The 17,374-nt window shown below is 44.8% G+C and overlaps 1 pseudogene; it reads left to right on the top strand.

Moving 5' to 3' along the window:
- The window catches only part of LOC137534598 (serine/threonine-protein kinase TAO3-like), a 288,974-nt pseudogene that overhangs the window by 225,933 nt on the left and 45,667 nt on the right, over positions 1 to 17,374 (top strand).

Raw genomic sequence — 17,374 nt, 5'->3', positions numbered from 1 at the left:
TTAACAAGGCAGCCAGGCGATTTACATGGTTTAAATGGAAATACATATATTCCCCCCACTTCAGGTGTGCATTTAAATTTATTATGAACAAAACAAAGTGTAATATTTTCAACTTCTGAATCAGCATGTCTACCTAACACACCCAAAAATGCTCTGTTCCTTTTTCAAGAAAGCACATAATCTGACCTAAAGCAATTGTAACTAGTTAATGCCCCATTGATATGTTTCAAGTATATTTAGTAAAGCACATTATAGATGGTTTTTGCATACAGCATAAAAAATCCCTGTACATTGTGTATCCACCATTGCACCCTTACATTATATGCTTGAATGGGTAGGACCTGCTCACTTATTGTATGTTGGTATTGCTGGTGTGTGTGTGTGTGTGTGTGTGTGTGTGTGTGTGTGTGTGTGTGTGTGTGTGTGTGTGTGTGTGCGCTACCAGTGGTGGTGCTAGAAACACTGGGGGCTGTTGGGCCTTCCTGCATGCTTGGTTCGCCATTGGTTATACAAAGAACTGGTATTACTGTTCGATGATCATTCAGTTGATATTTTGATCTATTTGGGAATCCCCTAGTAGTAGATTTTCTTTAGGACCGGTGTTTTTAGTTAGTGCCCTTTCAAACTGTAGCAACTTCTATTACTGTCATTGCTGTTTACTTAACAAACCTCCTCCTCTGGAAATATTGCCTGCAAATGCAAAATTATTGAGCTTTTCGGGTTTAACATTGCAAATCATACAATTCTATAGAATTCAAAAGGATAGCAAAGTGTGACCTTGCCATTATTATGTATTGTATTTATATAGCGCCAACATATTACACAGCGCTGGACAATAAATTTGGGTACATACAATGTTAACATGGGGTGACAGACAGGGAGGTAGCACAAGGTTATTCAAGCAAACCGGGTGTAAGATACATGATCATACGAATTATTAGAGATCCAGCAATTTAAGTCAGTTAGTCCATGGGAATGGTGTCATTGGTGGGGTTGCAAGATCAAGAAAGACACAATGGGGGGGGGGCTTCCAAAGGCTTTCAATGGCTTCCAATCAAATTGGGAGGGACACAAGGTAGGGTTGCGGAAAAGGGGCTTGGCTGAGAGGGTTATAGTGTGGTAGAAAAGGGGGGGGGGGACATTTTAAAGAGGTGTGTTTTGAGGGCTTGAAGGAAAAGGGTGAGCCTGGAGGAAGGGGGGGGGGCTGGGAGTCAGTTCCATAGGGCAGGGGCAGCTCTTGAGAAGTCCTGTAGGTGTGCATAGGAGTGAGAAATGATATCCTAATGAAATTTGGCTGTGTTCACAGGTTACAAGGCAGATCCATGAGCATGAGCAGGAGAACGAGTTGCGGGAACAGATGTCAGGATATAAGCGGATGCGGCGCCAGCACCAGAAGCAGCTGATCGCCCTGGAAAATAAGCTGAAGGCTGAGATGGACGAGCACCGCCTTAAGCTGCAGAAGGAGGTGGAGACTCATGCCAACAACGCGTCCATCGAGCTGGAAAAGCTTTCCAAGAGGCAAATCGTAGGCATGGATAAAGAGGTAAGGGCAAACTCTATTATGGGCAACTTATAAGAAATACCTGTTTTAACTCTCGCTTAAAGATCCCTATTTGCAGAAGAAAGCATTCATCTGATTAGGCTAGGTTAACACTCACTGCCAGAATTAACGTAGACCGTCACAGCATATCTGTCCTATGATCCTCTATGCTTGTCCACATCTGTTGGTGTCCATTGTAAAGGGCGTGTCCTAGATGGCATTGCCATGTATGACATGTTCATGTTCCGTGCAGTGTCTGGAAATGTGGTGCAGAATAGGACTTTGCATTCTGTAACCACAATGTACACAATGGACATGTGTAAAAGGATCCTGTAGTTAAAGAGAATCTGTACTCTAATATTCTTACACTAAAAAGCATACCATTCTATTCATTATTTTCTCCTGTGCCCCTCTGTGCTGTTTCTGCCACTCTGCTGCAATCCTGGCTTGTAATTAACAGTTTTAGGCAGTGTTTACAAACAAACTAACCAGCTTGTAATAGGCTCAGCTAAGCATAGTGTGTGAGTCATTTAGGGCCCTTTTCCACCAGCGCGTTTGCGCTGGCTGAATCGCAAAAACGCAAACCGCTAGCGATTTTACAATCGCTACGGTTTGCTTTTTAACATAGGAATCGCGGTAGGTCATTTCCACTACCGCGATTCGTTTTTGCCGGGAACGCGAACGCGCGGCGGAGCGATAATTGCCGCGATTTTGCTATGCATAGCATAGCAAAATCGCGGCCGAGAACGTCGGGGAATCGCCGGTAATTGCGATTCAGCAATCGCTAGCGTTTAGCGTGAACGCTAGCGATTGCTAGTGGAAAAGGGCCCTCAGAGTGTGCAGGGGGCCTGCAGAGGGTGTTTATCCCTTCTACCAATCACAAGCAGCCCTGCACATTCCACACAATCAAGCCTTAGCCCGACAGACACGACAGAGGAAAGATACATTGATTTATTACAGAGACAGTGCAATTAGGAAAGACTGCAGTAAGCCAGAGCAGATTAGAACAGGCATAGAAACTTATAGGATAGAAGAACTAAGGCTGAAAAATTTGTTACAGAGTCTCTTTAACATAATATCCAGCAAATTTCTTGTTGTGGACAGCAATCCAATATGGTAGTGAGTGTGAACCTAGTGAAATACATGGAGCGGTTAGAAGCAGATAGGGGGTGTCCATGAGACTGTAGCAGTAAAGCAAGAACTGCAGCAAAACCAAGGCAGGGCATAGAAATGAGCACAGAGCAAATTAGATTTTCTAAATAAATCTGTTGAAACTATTCAGCCTGTTGCCTAAGAACAGCCACTGAGAACCCCTTTTTAAAAAAAAAAAAAAAAAAAAAAAAAAATAAAAAAAAATGAACATCATCTTCCATACTATCATCAGGAGCAGGTGACACATGACAATGAGTTAGGGGACGCTGAAACCATTTTCCTTATGTGCCACATACATCTGTTGTAAAATTGTATAGAGAAATTGTTCTCTGATTACATTGATTGCTGATTTTCAGCTTTCTGTTGTGGAGTTTTACAGTTTTACTGTCCACCCTATATTCCGTTACATTCTTCTTCCAAAAATGTAGCTGTGGCAGAATGCAAAGATGTTACCTCTTGCAAAAGAAATTTGTATTGGTGCTCTTATTAATTTAAAGCCCTTGTTCACCCTCACAAATTTGTCATTGTTAGCACATGAAAACCAAGACTATTCTGTTAAAATTTCCCTTTGTGCACAGACCTCTGGGTCATGTGACTGACTTTTCCAACATATATAGCTGCCAGCAAAGTGGGAATTTGTGTCTTTGCACAGAGCCATCACATACCATCTCCTTTTTGTGGAGCTCAGGGATGAGGTGGGCAGGGTCAGCTCTATAAAGCTGGTTAGTCTCCAGTCCTAGCTCTTCAATAACTGCCTCCTGTAGTTCGCTACTGGTCGGTCCAGGCAAATCGTATCTGACCACACGAAGTCAGCATACCCAACCAGCAAGGTAGTAATAAGGATTAAAAAAAAAAAACAGTTTATGTACAACACACAACATGAGCCTAAGCTAGTACTTTACAGGAGCTTTGCTACTACATGTCCCAGATTGTTTTTATGTCTAATGCTAGGCGTACACTAAACAATATGTGGTACATCAGGTAAATGGTAAAAGGTGTCTTCTAGTCATTCATCGTTTACCTGTTATACCACTTTGCTCTAGTAGATTTTAGACATGTTTTTTTCTGCAGAAATCTTGGCAGACATTAAACTTACATTAAACAATTTTCATTAACATTAAATTTACATTGCCCAATGCACTACTAAGCTGTGGGAATTTCAAGAGCTGCTTAAGGTTTTGAGGCGAGTACTGACTGGTGACTGAAAATGTTTAGCCTTCCCTCCACCTTGGTCTGTCTGAAGAAAAAACGCCCCAAAGCCTTATACTGCCACCACCACACTTCACTGTTTGTATGGTGTTCTTTTGGTGATGTGACATGCTACATACATTTGCATAAAAGTGTTTAGTTCTGCATCAACTCAGAATTACTTATATCCTTAGCCAAAATATTCAACCTTTTGATTAGGAGATTGTTTAGGGAAATTATGTAAGCAATCAGTATTTGCTAGAAATTCCTGCAGCTCCTTCAGTGTTGCTATATGTCTCTTGCCAGCCTCCCTGACTAGCTTTCATCTTGACTAGTTTGTGCATAGTCACTGTTGTCCTATATTTTTCACGGTCCATCCAATGCTGTTTATACTTGTTTGCACCCTTCCCCTGACTGATATATTTCAACAATGAGACCCCTTTTCTGTGAACCATGGCTATTGCTGTAGCAAGCTACTGAGTGAATGTCAGGAAAATCAAATTTGGACAGCTGAACATCATTTTGGAGACAGTTATTGTCTAATTAAATAACAGGTGTGTACCTAGGGTGGCCACTTGCAGAACCCCAAAAAGGACATCACACCCTGAAAAGGAGGACACCGTACTGAGCGTGCCAAAAGTGGGTGTGGTCAAGCATAACGTGGGCGTGGAAATGGGTGGGGCCAAATATACATGACCTTAGCAGTGGTGTAAATTGTCTGCCGGGGAAGTTTGGGCTCTGCCGTAGTGTAGCCCCCAAAAATAGATGTAATCTGACAGCATTTCACCAAAAATATGCGTAATCTGGTAGAAGTTCCTGCAAAATACAAATAGACAATGTGGCAGCAGCAGTTCCCCCCAACATACACATAATCTGGAACCAGTTCCCCAAAATACGCGAAACCTGGCAGCAGATCACCCAAAATACACATAACACCCAAAATACATGTAATCTGGCAGCAGTGGTCCCCCAAAAATACACAATCTGGCAGCAGTTCCCCAAAATACGCAAAATCTGGCAGCAGCCGTGCCCCTAACATACATAATATGGCAGCGGTTTTCCATAAATACAGATAATCTGACAGCAGTTACCCCAAAATAGGTACCCCCAGCATAGGTAGCCAGGTCTATAGGTGTCCCCAGTATAAGTAGTCATGAGTATAGTTGTCCCCAGAATAGGTAGCCAGGTGTATAATGTCCCCAGAATAGGTAGCCAGGTCTTTGGGTATCCCCAGAGTAGTTAGCCAGGTCTATAGATGTCTCCGGTACAGATGGCCAGGTTTTTAGGTGTCCCCAGAATAGTTAGGCAGGTCTATAGGTGTCCCCAGTATATGTAGCCAGGTCTTTAGGTTCCCCCAGAATAGTTAGCCAAGTGTATAGTGTCCCCAGTATATATAGCTAGGTCTATAGGTGTCCCCAGTATATTTAGCCAGGGCTATGGGTATCCCAAGTATATGTAGCCAGGTCTATAGGTGTCCCCAGAATAGTTAGCCAGGTGTCCCCTGGCAGGAGGGGCGAGCTCAGTGAAGTGAGAGCGGTAGGTACAGCAGTGTGAAAGGGAGGACATCTCCCCCCCCCCCCCCCCCCCTTTCCTCACGTTTGGGCTCCACCTTCCTCGCTCTCCCATCTAGAACTAAAGTTTTGAGGTGGCTGGCAGCGGGTGAGACTTACCTGCCTCCTTCCACGGCGAAGCAGTAGTGATGTCCGGTTCATGAGTCATTTGAGCCTGTTCTTTCCTGTGACAGACTCATCCACTGAACCGAATCAGTTCAGTGGATGAGACAGGAACTGCAGCTGCAGTTCCTGTCTCATCCACTGAACTGATTCGGCTCAGTGGATGAGTCAGATCATTACACTCACAGGAAAGAACAGGCTCAAATAACTCATGACCCGGATGTCACTACGCAGCGCTTGGAGCAAGGCAGAGGTAAGTCCCGCCCGCTGCCAGTCACCCCAAAACTTTAGTTCTAGAGGTTAGAGCGAGGAAGGGGGAGCCCAAAGGTGGGGGGGGGGGGATATGTCTTCCCATTCCCACTGTGCCCACCGATCCCTCTTCTCTGCGCTCTCTCCCTCCACACAGCCCAAAAAGGAGGACATCTGGCTGTCCTCCCTTGCCTTGCGCCGGACGGAGGACAAGCGGTCCAAAAACCCGGACTGTCCGGCCTAAATCCGGACGGATGGCCACCCTATGTGTACCTAAGAAGAGTTGATATTGTAATTAAATCAAAAGGTTCTTCAACAGTGTTAGTTTAATGAAACAATCTTACCCCTTCTAATATGAGGGACCACCTATGGCATCCATTTATGCCTCTTAGATTTGTCTCATTGATGGGTATGTTTAGGGTGTGCACATTTATCCAGTAAGTTTGATGTACTTCCCTGCGCTGATGAACACTGACCGGCTTAAGGGAGATGAGAGGGACTGCCCTCGAATGAGATAATCTGGCATGCTGGATCTCTCGTTGAGGTATCAGGGCTACTAGGAAGACTAGGTATTTGCCCAAGCCAATCTTTAAAGCTGCAGCTCCGGTCTTCTACGGGTCCCCCGAGTCGAGAGGTCGGTGTCTTCTGCGCCGCACGCGTGCAATGATGTGGTGGCATCTGCGCATGACTACTCATCGGGGGTTGCCGATACTGCAGAGACTGATGGCGGGATCCAGATAAGACCAGAGCTGCAGCGAGGGACACGTGACTTCTAGGGGCTGAAAGAAGCCCCAGGTCAGTAAAATTAGATATATTTATTCACCTCATATGTCCCTTAATGGCTGCATCAGCCAAGTTTATTCTAGTGTATGTTCAGACGTTTAGAGCACAGGTGTCAATCGCAAGGCCCTCCTTGCCATTTTATGTGGCCTGCAAGATCTTTAAATACAGTGGTGTGAAAAACTATTTGCCCCCTTCCTGATTTCTTATTCTTTTGCATGTTTGTCACACTTAAATGTTTCTGCTCATCAAAAACCGTTAACTATTAGTCAAAGATAACACAATTGAACACAAAATGCAGTTTTAAATGATGTTTTTTATTATTTAGTGAGAAAAAAAAACTCCAAATCTACATGGCCCTGTGTGAAAAAGTGATTGCCCCCCTTGTTAAAAAATAACTTAACTGCGGTTTATCACACCTGAGTTCAATTTCTGTAGTCACCCCCAGGTCTGATTACTGCTACACCTGTTTCAATCAAGAAATCATTTAAATAGGAGCTTGCTGACACAGAGAAGTAGACCAAAAGCACCTCAAAAGCTAGACATCATGCCAAGATCCAAATAAATTCAGGAACAAATGAGAACAAAAGTACTGTAATTGAAATCTATCAGTCTGGTAAAGGTTATAAAGCCATTTCTAAAGCTTTGGGACTCCAGCAAACCACAGTGAGAGCCATTATCCACAAATGGCAAACACATGGAACAGTGATGAACCTTCCCAGGAGTGGCCGGCCGACCAAAATTACCCCAAGAGCGCAGAGAAAACTCATCCGAGAGGCCACAAAAGACCCCAGGACAACATCTAAAGAACTGCAGGCCTCACTTGCCTCAATTAAGGTCAGTGTTCATGACTCCACCATAAGAAAGAGACTGGGCAAAAACGGTCTGCATGGCAGATATCCAAGGCGCAAACCACTTTTAAGCAAAAAGAACATTAAGGCTCGTCTCAATTTTGCTAAAAAAAACTTCTCAATGATTGGCAAGACTTTTGGGAAAATACCTTGTGGACCGACGAGACAAAAGTTGAACTTTTTGGAAGGTGCGTGTCCCGTTACATTTGGCGTAGAAGTAACACAGCATTTCAGCAAAAGAACATCATACCAACAGTAAAATATGGTGGTGGTAGTGTGATGGTCTGGGATTGTTTTGCTGCTTCAGGACCTAGAAAGCTTGCTGTGATAGATGGAACCATGAATTCTACTGTCTACCAAAAAATCCTGAAGGAGAATGTCCGGCCATCTGTTTGTCAACTCAAGCTGAAGCAATCTTGGGTGCTGCAGCAGGACAATGACCCAAAACACACCACCAAATCCACCTCTGAATGGCTGAAGAAAAACAAAATGAAGACTTTGGAGTGGCCCAGTCAAAGTCTTGACCTGAATCCTATTGAAATGTTGTGGCATGACCTTAAAAAGGCGGTTCATGCTAGAAAACCCTCAAATAAAGCTGAATTACAACAATTCTGCAAAGATGAGTGGGCCAAAATTCCTCCAGAGCGCTGTAAAAGACTCGCTACAAGTTATCGCAAACGCTTGATTGCAGTTATTGCTGCTAAGGGTGGCCCAACCAGTTATTAGGTTCAGGGGGCAATTTCTTTTTCACACAGGGCTATGTAGGTTTTGAGTTATTTTTCTCACTAAATAATAAAAACCATCATTTAAAACTGCATTTTGTGTTCAATTATGTTATCTTTTACTAATAGTTAACGGTTTTTGATAAGCAGAAACATTTAAGTGTGACAAACATGCAAAAGAATAAGAAATCAGGAAGGGGGCAAATAGTTTTTCACACCACTGTATGCATGAATAAGAGCCATAAAAGAACAACCACACAATGCCTTCCCATCAAAAGGAGTACGCCAGTGACAGTATTTCTGGTTGAAACATCGTTTCAGCAGGAGCGCAGCAACAACCCACAGGACCCCCAGTGAAAATAACATGGGGTCCCTCCGTACACACACAGCCCTTCTCTTCATGTTGCAGAGTGGCACAGCGAAGCAGCATAATATATACCTGAGTGCTGAGTTGGGTCCTTTCTGTATTTCCTGGCAGCTGCACACTTTATGCTTGCATAGTTCCAGCTCCTGATCACATGACATGCATTGGGAGTCAGAGGTATGCAGCATAGCACATTTGACTGTCAGAAAGAACAGAGGATACAGTGCTGGAGCAGGTAGACGTCACACTGCTCTGCTACGCTGCACTGCAGTAGTTTGAGTCTTAGGTTGTCCATATTCTAATGGATGGCTACCAGATTTAATAATCCGATCTGAGAGGGATCAAATCCTTCCATATACTAGTCACAAGTTTTCAGTAAACTTTAGCATGTAATTTATTATTGGTGGAGCAACGTACTTCCTTCCAGGTCCCCCAAGTTGCCGTTGTTGCATGTCGTTTTAGCAATCTTGCACGCTGTACAGATGCACACCTGGTCAACCCAGAGCGACTGAGATTTTCCAGTATGTCTGATCAATGCTTTTGACCGTTTTCAGGCTAAAATTAATTGAATCCTCAATCGGATTAATGTATTGTGACACCGATTTTCATGATTCGATAAAATGGTGATCAGCCCGCAGAATCGGTAGATGTGAGGCAGGGGCGTAGCTAGAAATGCCTTGGCCCCATAGCAATTTTTTTTTGTAAGAGCCCCAGCCCCTCAACGACCTTCCAACCTAATGCACCTGTCGGACCTCCCACCCAAACATTCCCCCAAAACCCTCCACCCCAACATTCCTACACCCCTCCAAGACCTAACACCCCCACACCCATCCTAGATCTCCCACCACAATGACAATACAAAACGCAAAGGAAAAACCAAATAAGTATATGAACATTTTAATGTAAATGGAAAACCATAACCAATAAAGCATATAGGTTAGCCAGACATGGGTGCCACTGTCCCACAGCATATAGGTTAGCCATATGGGTGCCACTGCAGCCCCCCCCCCCCCCCATATATGTTAGCCATATGGGTGGCACTGCAGCCCCCACCTCCATTTATGTAAGCAAATTGCAATACATTGGGGCCCCGTCCTGGCCACTGCCCCTTTATGGTTAGCATGGGTACTGGCCAGGTATGGGTGGTGGTTGGCAGCATCTCTCTCTCTCTCTCTCTCTCTCTCTCTCTCTCTCTCTCTCTCTCTCTCTCTCTCGCTCTCTCTCTCTCTCTCTCTCTCTCTCTCTCTCTCTCTCTCTCTCTCTCTCTCTCTCGGCCAGGGTCGTACTGGGACACCAAGGGCCCACCAAGGAAGTTTCAGCCTCACATACACATGCATGATTATTTTGCATGATTATGGTAGGGAATAGATTGTGAGCACTTCTGAGAACAGTCTCCAACAAGGACATGTCCACATGCGGCACGCATGGGTGTCACCACGCACTGGAACATTGGTGTGGTCATGATGGGTCAGACAAAAAAAAACACAAAATAAGTAGCGGTGTTATTCACAGAGATTAGGTCCGACCAGATACATTTCAGATAAAAATAATGTAGTTACATGCCTCATAATTCATAAAGTAGTCAAATGGCAGCAGATTTCCAGACAAAATGTAATCAGATAGTTGGCAGATATCCCCACAAAATGCAATTAGATTGGCGGCAGATATCCCTCGGCCCCTATGACACCCACCCCACCTCCGTCCACACATGGCTGCCGGCCAGGGCCAGGTATGGGTGGTGGTTGGCAGCAAGCCAGCAACACTCTCTCTCCCCGGCCCCCATCACCCCACCCCACCTCCGTCCACAGCAGCCAGCACCAGGCACATGTAGTATAATGGCTGCCCCTCATGAGCCACCTCTTAACAGATGAGGGGGGGGGGCACACTCTTCTACAATTATCGGGGGGGGAGGGGTGGCCGGACCGGCATGATATATTTTTTTTTTTAAAAAGTGCTCTGAGGCTACGGGCCCCTGTGACGTAGGGCTGCCGTGGGCCCCATTGCAACCACTATGGTTGCTATCATGATTGCTACGCCCCTGATGTAAGGCCACCTTTAGACTGTGTTTTAGAATTTGGCCCCTTACACGAGTTTAAAATTGTTTTTATCACCTTCCTGATTAATGTCTGTGGCAAGTTCTACTGTATATCATTTAAAGGACAACTGTAGTGAGAGGGATATGGAGGCTGCCATATTTATTTTCTTTTAAACAAGTATTGCTTAAAAGGAAATAAATTTGGCAGCCTTCTTATCCCTCTCGCTACAGTTTTAAGTCTACCCCAGCTGTGGGTAAGCATCTGTCATATTGACAGGCAGATCGCTATAACTTCATCCTTTTAGATGTAGCATCAGACATCCGTTCCTTGTTTTCTTTAGACCAGGAGTTTCAAACTCAGTCCTGTAATGGGACAAAATCTAAAACCTTGTCTAAGTGGTGTGCCAAATTGCCCATTAAGATTTAACATTTATTGAACCGTCTCAAATAAAGTGGTGGAACTAGAGTGGGGGGGGGGGCTTCTTCTCCCCCTTTTGCAGAGTTGTGCAGTGGAGCAGTTTCATATTTACCTGCTCAAGTGCTGCTATAAGTTTCCTCTAACCGTCCTGATACACATGCTCTATGCTGCATACCTCTGGCTCTGAGCGCATGTGACGTGATTGGGAGCTGGAGGTGAGTATAGAGCTTGCAGCAGCCAGGTAGAACAGAAGAGCAATGTATTGCCTTAATCGGGTACATATTATTGCACTGCTCTGCTGCGCTACTCTTTGTGGGGAGAGGGTGCCTGGGGAAAGGTATGTAGGTGTGTATTATTAGCCACACAAGGGAATTTGGATCCAAGGAGGGTTCCAGGGTTCCTGCTGCACTCAGACTCAAACTGTTCTCTGGATGAGAAGGTTGCTACTGTTGTTCTTTAACTGCTCACAATGGTGTACATTAACGCTCTGGAGGGCCGCATAAAATGGCATGGAGGGCCGCATTTGGCTCACAGGCCTTGTGTTTGACACTTGTGCTTTAGATCGTCTGTGAAGCTTGTTATACATATGTTTTGCTGGGTCTTGAGATGGGCACATACAGTACAATTTGTAAAAGTTGGATTCGATAGCTAGAATCTCTTCCGGGTAGATGGAAGGGATGGGTTGAAACAGGTGGAGTAGCCAACCTGGCACTTAACCTATTGGTTTTGCATGGCAGGCTATCTTTGTCTGGAATTGACTGTCCAACAGTATAACTGTGCATTCTAAAATATGTACAGTATTTTCTCATTTGCTGTGTCCCCACTCTTGGAATGGGTGGGGTTGTAGTAGAAATCAAGCAATGATATCATTTGATAGAAACATTGCAGTAAACCATGAGTTTAGGTGTTAGAATACACCTAATATATGTATAACAAGCTTCACTGGGCTCCACAGGCCATCTACAGCACAGGTGACAGACACAAGGCCTGCGGGCCAAATACAGCACTCCTTGCTATTTTACTGTATGTGGCTTTCGAGACCTTTAATGTGCACCATTGTGAGCGGTAGAAGAACAGCAGCCTTCCTGTCCAGAGGAGGACAGTTTGAGTCTGAGTGCAGCAACAGCCCTGGGACTGCAAAAGTAGCATGGGGCCCCCTCCTTGGATCCAAATCCCCTTGTGTGGCTGATAAAACATACACACCTACATACCTTTCCCCAGGCACCCTCTCCCCACATAGCAGAGTAGCGCAGCAGAGCAGTGCAATAATGTTTACCTGATTCAGCAATATATGATAGATCACTCACTGTTCATCATCTGATTTCAAGTTACCCATAAGTGTTCACAGTTAGATACGACACTAGCTTGCATCCTCGGATATATCCAGAGGAAGGTGAAAAATTCTTAAGCCCAATCTACACAATACGATTCTTTGTACGATTCCATTACGATTCTATTTACGATCCGATTAAATCCGACATGTCTGATCGGGATTCGATTAAATTTGATTCGCCATTGCAAAACAATGGCAAATTGAATTGAATCGAATCCCGATCGGACATGTCTGATTTAATCGGATCGTAAATAGATTAGTAATTGAATCGTACAAAGAATCGTATCATGTAAATGGGGCTTTACGTGGCTTGGGGCAATTAACCTTTTAAGGGAAACAAGTAATTTCTGAGTCTAGATTGCAATCAGATACAATCCCTGTATCAACTCCACAGATATTACCTAGTAATTATAGCCATGTATGCCCTTTAATTCAAGGGAAGCACTGAAGCCCCCCTCCTCTCCTCTCTCCCCCCCCCCCCCCCATCTTAAATGCAGATATAGAATTTCCCCTGTAGTAAGATATTCCACATTTGAATTACCCTTTTTTTAAATGGCAGAAAAACCTTTTTTCCTCCATACGTAGATCTTATCCCCTAGTCAGATCCTATCCCGTAGTCCTTTGCACAAGCCTTATTGCCCCAGTTTACCTAACCTTGCCTGGTAAGTGATACCTTCCATCCCTCAAATCAATTTTGTTGCTAGTCTCTGCACCTGCTCTGAAAGTGCAATGTCCCTCCTTTAATGCAGTGCCCAGCCAGAACAGAACTCCATACTCCAGCTGTGGCCTTCCAAGAGAGCTAATCAGGACAAGTATTATGCTAGCATCCTAAGTTTTTCCCTTTTAATGCATCCCAAATTTGTATTTGCTTTAACTGCAGCTGCTTGGCATTGAATATGGTTATTTAACTTGCCAATGAGTACTCCTAAGTCCCTCTCCTCTCCGTGTTGTGATGTCCCCATCTGTGTCCCATTTATTCTGTATGGTGCTAGACCTCTAGTACAGTATCCTGAAGGTCATTTTATGTCCTCAGTGAAAAAAATGTATTGTTATTGGTGCATCAATTTCATTATGACTATAGAACATCCTCTGACAGTGCAGTTACCTATTTATGCTCACATAAAGTCTTGCACATGATCAGGTATACCAGATTAGTTGATCCATAGGAAGAGATTCCTTTTACTTGTGTTTTTATTACACTGGTTGCATACGACAACCAATTAGAATATTTGTTCTAATACCAGCCCTCTTAAAGGGAACCCAAATTGAGAGTGGTATGGAGGCTGCCATATGTATTTCCTTTTAATGTGTACCAGAGAGAAATACTATTAAAAGATTTATACATACCTGGGCATACGTAGTGTCTGAGTCAAAACCCTAGAACAAGCATATGGCTAAATCCATTAAAACCCGAAGTCAGCTGAGTCAGAGTACCTGATCTTCATATGCTAGTTCAGGGTCTATGGCTAAAAGTATTAAGGCGCGTACACACGCCTAATTTCTTCAAACGATGGGTCGCAGACCCGCCCGCGGGGCGGCCGCTCTGGCGACAGTTCGCCCGTGTGTAGTCTGTCGGCAGGCTGATAAGGCTGGTTTTGACTGATCCGCTCGGCGTGCATTTTATTCACTATACGCATGGCTACAGGGATTCGGGTGCATTTTCACATCACTGCAAGCACTGGCATGCGTCCTACAAGATGCACGCCAGCATTGTGGAAGCCAGCCTTTATGGTTTTAATAACCTGGTAACTTGCTTTTCTTTATCCAGGAACTATTTTTTAAATTCTGACTTTGCTCCAGATTGCAATAAAAACAATAACAGAGGCGCCTCATTAAGGCGCTTGATCCAGAACTGGACTTTTTACTGGGTTTCTCCTATCCGATTTGCCTGATGAAGCGGGAACTTTGCCCGTGAAACGCGTTGCATGCCTGGAGAAATCCCCAATAAATATCACTGTTATTAATTAACAGCCTATTGGTTGGTCTATTTTGTACCTGAGAGGTGTTTCCACCTACACCACTCCTTTTAAGCGGATTTTAACTATTTTACACTTGCTGGCGCCTCTATTATTATTGTTTTTATTGCTGAATAGTCCACCCATGGTGGAGGGGTGTTTTCCCCGTTTTCCTGTCAACAGAGAGCGACATCCTAAATACCTGAGTGGGGTCAGGTTCTAATTGTCCCCACCTGCATTTACAGTGGTTGCCTTTGCGGTAACCCAGACTTGTGAGTACATCTACCTTTACTTTTTCATTCATCCCCATTCTGACTACTAACATACTACACCATATTGGGCTCTCGGTTTCTTTGTCTCACTTGTCTTTTTAAGCCTTTGCTCCAGATTGGGTCTTTAGAGTGTTCTATCTTCCATCGAAAACCTGCCAGCTGATTGTCACCTAGGAAGGTAGAGCACAATCCCTGCTTGTTCTTATCATTTTCTATGGGTTGGACAAGTCTGATAATGAGTCTTTCATTACCACCACCCTGTAGTTAGTACATGTGGGAAATCTGGATTACAGCAAATAGGGGAGGGGGGCTATCTTTGTCGAATTGCTTCTAATTTCTTATTCTCAAAATATTTAATGTAGGTTTGACTTGTGGATGTAAACAACCTGATTCTGCTAACTTCTCGGTACTGTTTTGGAAAGTGCAAAACTATTATTTAAACTGATCATCTTCTGCATTGACTCCATTTTTTATCATCTGTTAGTCTCCATTCCAAAACCTGGCTTAAAGAGAACCTGCATCTTTCACTCTCGCCGCTCCCGCGCCTCCTCCATAGCTCTGGTCCCCGCCCGCATCCCTTCCCTCCAATCAGCGGGGAGGGAAGGGACGCGGACGGGGACCGTCGCTATGGAGGAGGTGGGGGAGCGGCGAGAGTGACTGATGCAAATGTAAACAGCTGGCTGCGACACGCTGCATGTCAACAGCTCAGTGTATGATTTACGGGGGGGCAAGCAGAGCCCTCGGGGGGAACAGTATAGCAACAGAGGCTGGGCAGCATATGCAGACCCAACCTTTGTGTGCAATTAGTGTTTAACTCCACTTGTTGCTTTACTTATGGTTATCTTCCCAAATGAGCATCATGCCTGTTTATAGCTCTAGATAAAATCCTGAAATTCTCCTTCCCATTGTTTAAACCAGCTTGCTGGTATTTGAATAGGCATGTTCTAAAAGTGAATCTGAGATGTAACAATAAAAAGATTTTCTACTCACTTGGAGCTTCCTCCAGCCCCATAAGCACCAATAACTGTGGGTGAAAGGGGGGGGGGGGGGAGGGAGAGAGGGCTATACGCAAGTCAATCACTTTTTCCTGGTTTCTGAGGGAAAAGTGGGTACCTCGGCTTATACGCAGGTAGGCTTATATGCGGGTATATACAGTATTTTGCGACAATTGAGTCCAGGACCCTCCAACAGCTCAAGGAAAGGGTACTGTTTAATTACCTTGTGGCCCATGAATCTCTATTGCATGTGCAGATTCATAATGACAGATGTCAGCCCTGGTAACTTTTTTTTTTTTTTTTGTATATTCAGTATTGAAATCTTGAGATGAATTATATATTTTGCACTGAGTAGAAATCTAATATAAGATGAAAGAAAAGGTTCTACCCTCCCAGCCTCTGCTTACCGCCTGCTCTCTGCTCTTCTCTTCACAAAGCAGTGACTACAGGTGGAAGCATGCAGTGATTGGTATCATGCTTCTATTCTTCCTGCAGTCTCTTGTAGAGAAGGTTGATTATTCCTTTCACGTATATCCTTTATCCTGCAGTCACTACACTCCTTGTAAATTGACTGTTGGAACAAACTTGCAGTAATTACTGTGCCTTCCATGTGTATTCCTTGCCTGTGAATTTGTGGATACACATTTTGCACTAAGACATGCAGAGAGTTGAGGTGGATGTAGTACTCCATTTTATTTTTAAAACCACATTTACCCCCGATTGTTAAAAATTGGTAGAAAGGTTATCGTTTTTAAAGTAAATATGCAGGGACACAAAATCCTTTTGAAATATACCTTGTTTAATGTGTGACATTCACATTTTGTTTCTATTCCAAATTTTTTATTTATTAGAATTTTAGATATGACAAGAAAAATAACATATCGCGCTTTTCTCCTGGCAGGCTCAAAGCGCCAGAGCTGCAGCCACTAGGGCGCACTCTATAGGCAGTAGCAGTGTTAGGGAGACTTGCCTAAGGTCTCCTACTGAATAGGTGCTGGCTTACTGAACAGGCAGAGCCGAGATTCGAACCCTGGTCTCCTGCGTCAGAGGCAGAGCCTTAACCATTACACCATCCAGCCACTGATGTGTGCGTAACTAGATCAGTGACCTACTAAAAAGGGTTTGGATTTGGTAGCTTTCTTTGAAAGTGAGGTCCATCTAATATTTGGTTATAGGTAGCAGCTATTTTGTATGAGTTGGGTGATGTCTCTGCTGTAGTTCTTGGCTATGCACAGGGGCGGACTGACCATTCGGGCACTTGGGCACGGACCGAGGGCCCGTGGTCAGGGGGGGGCCCGCCGCCGGCAGAGAACCCTGAGCAGGAGGGGAGGCAGCCAGTGAAAGAGGGCGATGGGCATAGCAGCGGATAAGAGGGGGGAAGTCTTCCCCCCCCCCTTCCCTCACCTTGGTGCCCCCCTTCCTGGCTCTCCCCTCCGGAATGTGTAAGTGTCACACAGCAGCTGACAGCGGGCGGGGACTTACCGCTGTTACAGGCGCTGGAGGAAGCGCTAATCTGTGCGCCGCTAGTCTGGTCTTGAGTAGACCAGACTAGCGGCAAACAGATCAGTGCTCCCTCCGGTGGCTGTAACATCGGTATGTCCCCGCCCGCTGTCAGCCGCTGTGCGACACTTACACATTCCGGAGGGGAGAGCCAGGAAGGGGGGCCCCAAGATGAGGGAGGGGGGGGAGACTTCGCCCCTTCTCCGCTGCTATGCCCATCGCCCTCTTTCACTGGCATCCTCCCCTCCTGGAGACACCTATAGACCTAGCTACATATACTGGGGACACCTATAGACCTAGCTACATATACTGGGGGCACTTATAGACCTAGCTACATATACTAAGGG

This window comes from Hyperolius riggenbachi, chromosome 1 (genome assembly GCF_040937935.1).
Source record: "Hyperolius riggenbachi isolate aHypRig1 chromosome 1, aHypRig1.pri, whole genome shotgun sequence".
NCBI lineage: Eukaryota > Metazoa > Chordata > Amphibia > Anura > Hyperoliidae > Hyperolius > Hyperolius riggenbachi.
The sequence above is the reverse complement of the archived record's forward strand: the minus strand, read 5'-3'. Positions and strand labels throughout refer to the sequence as shown.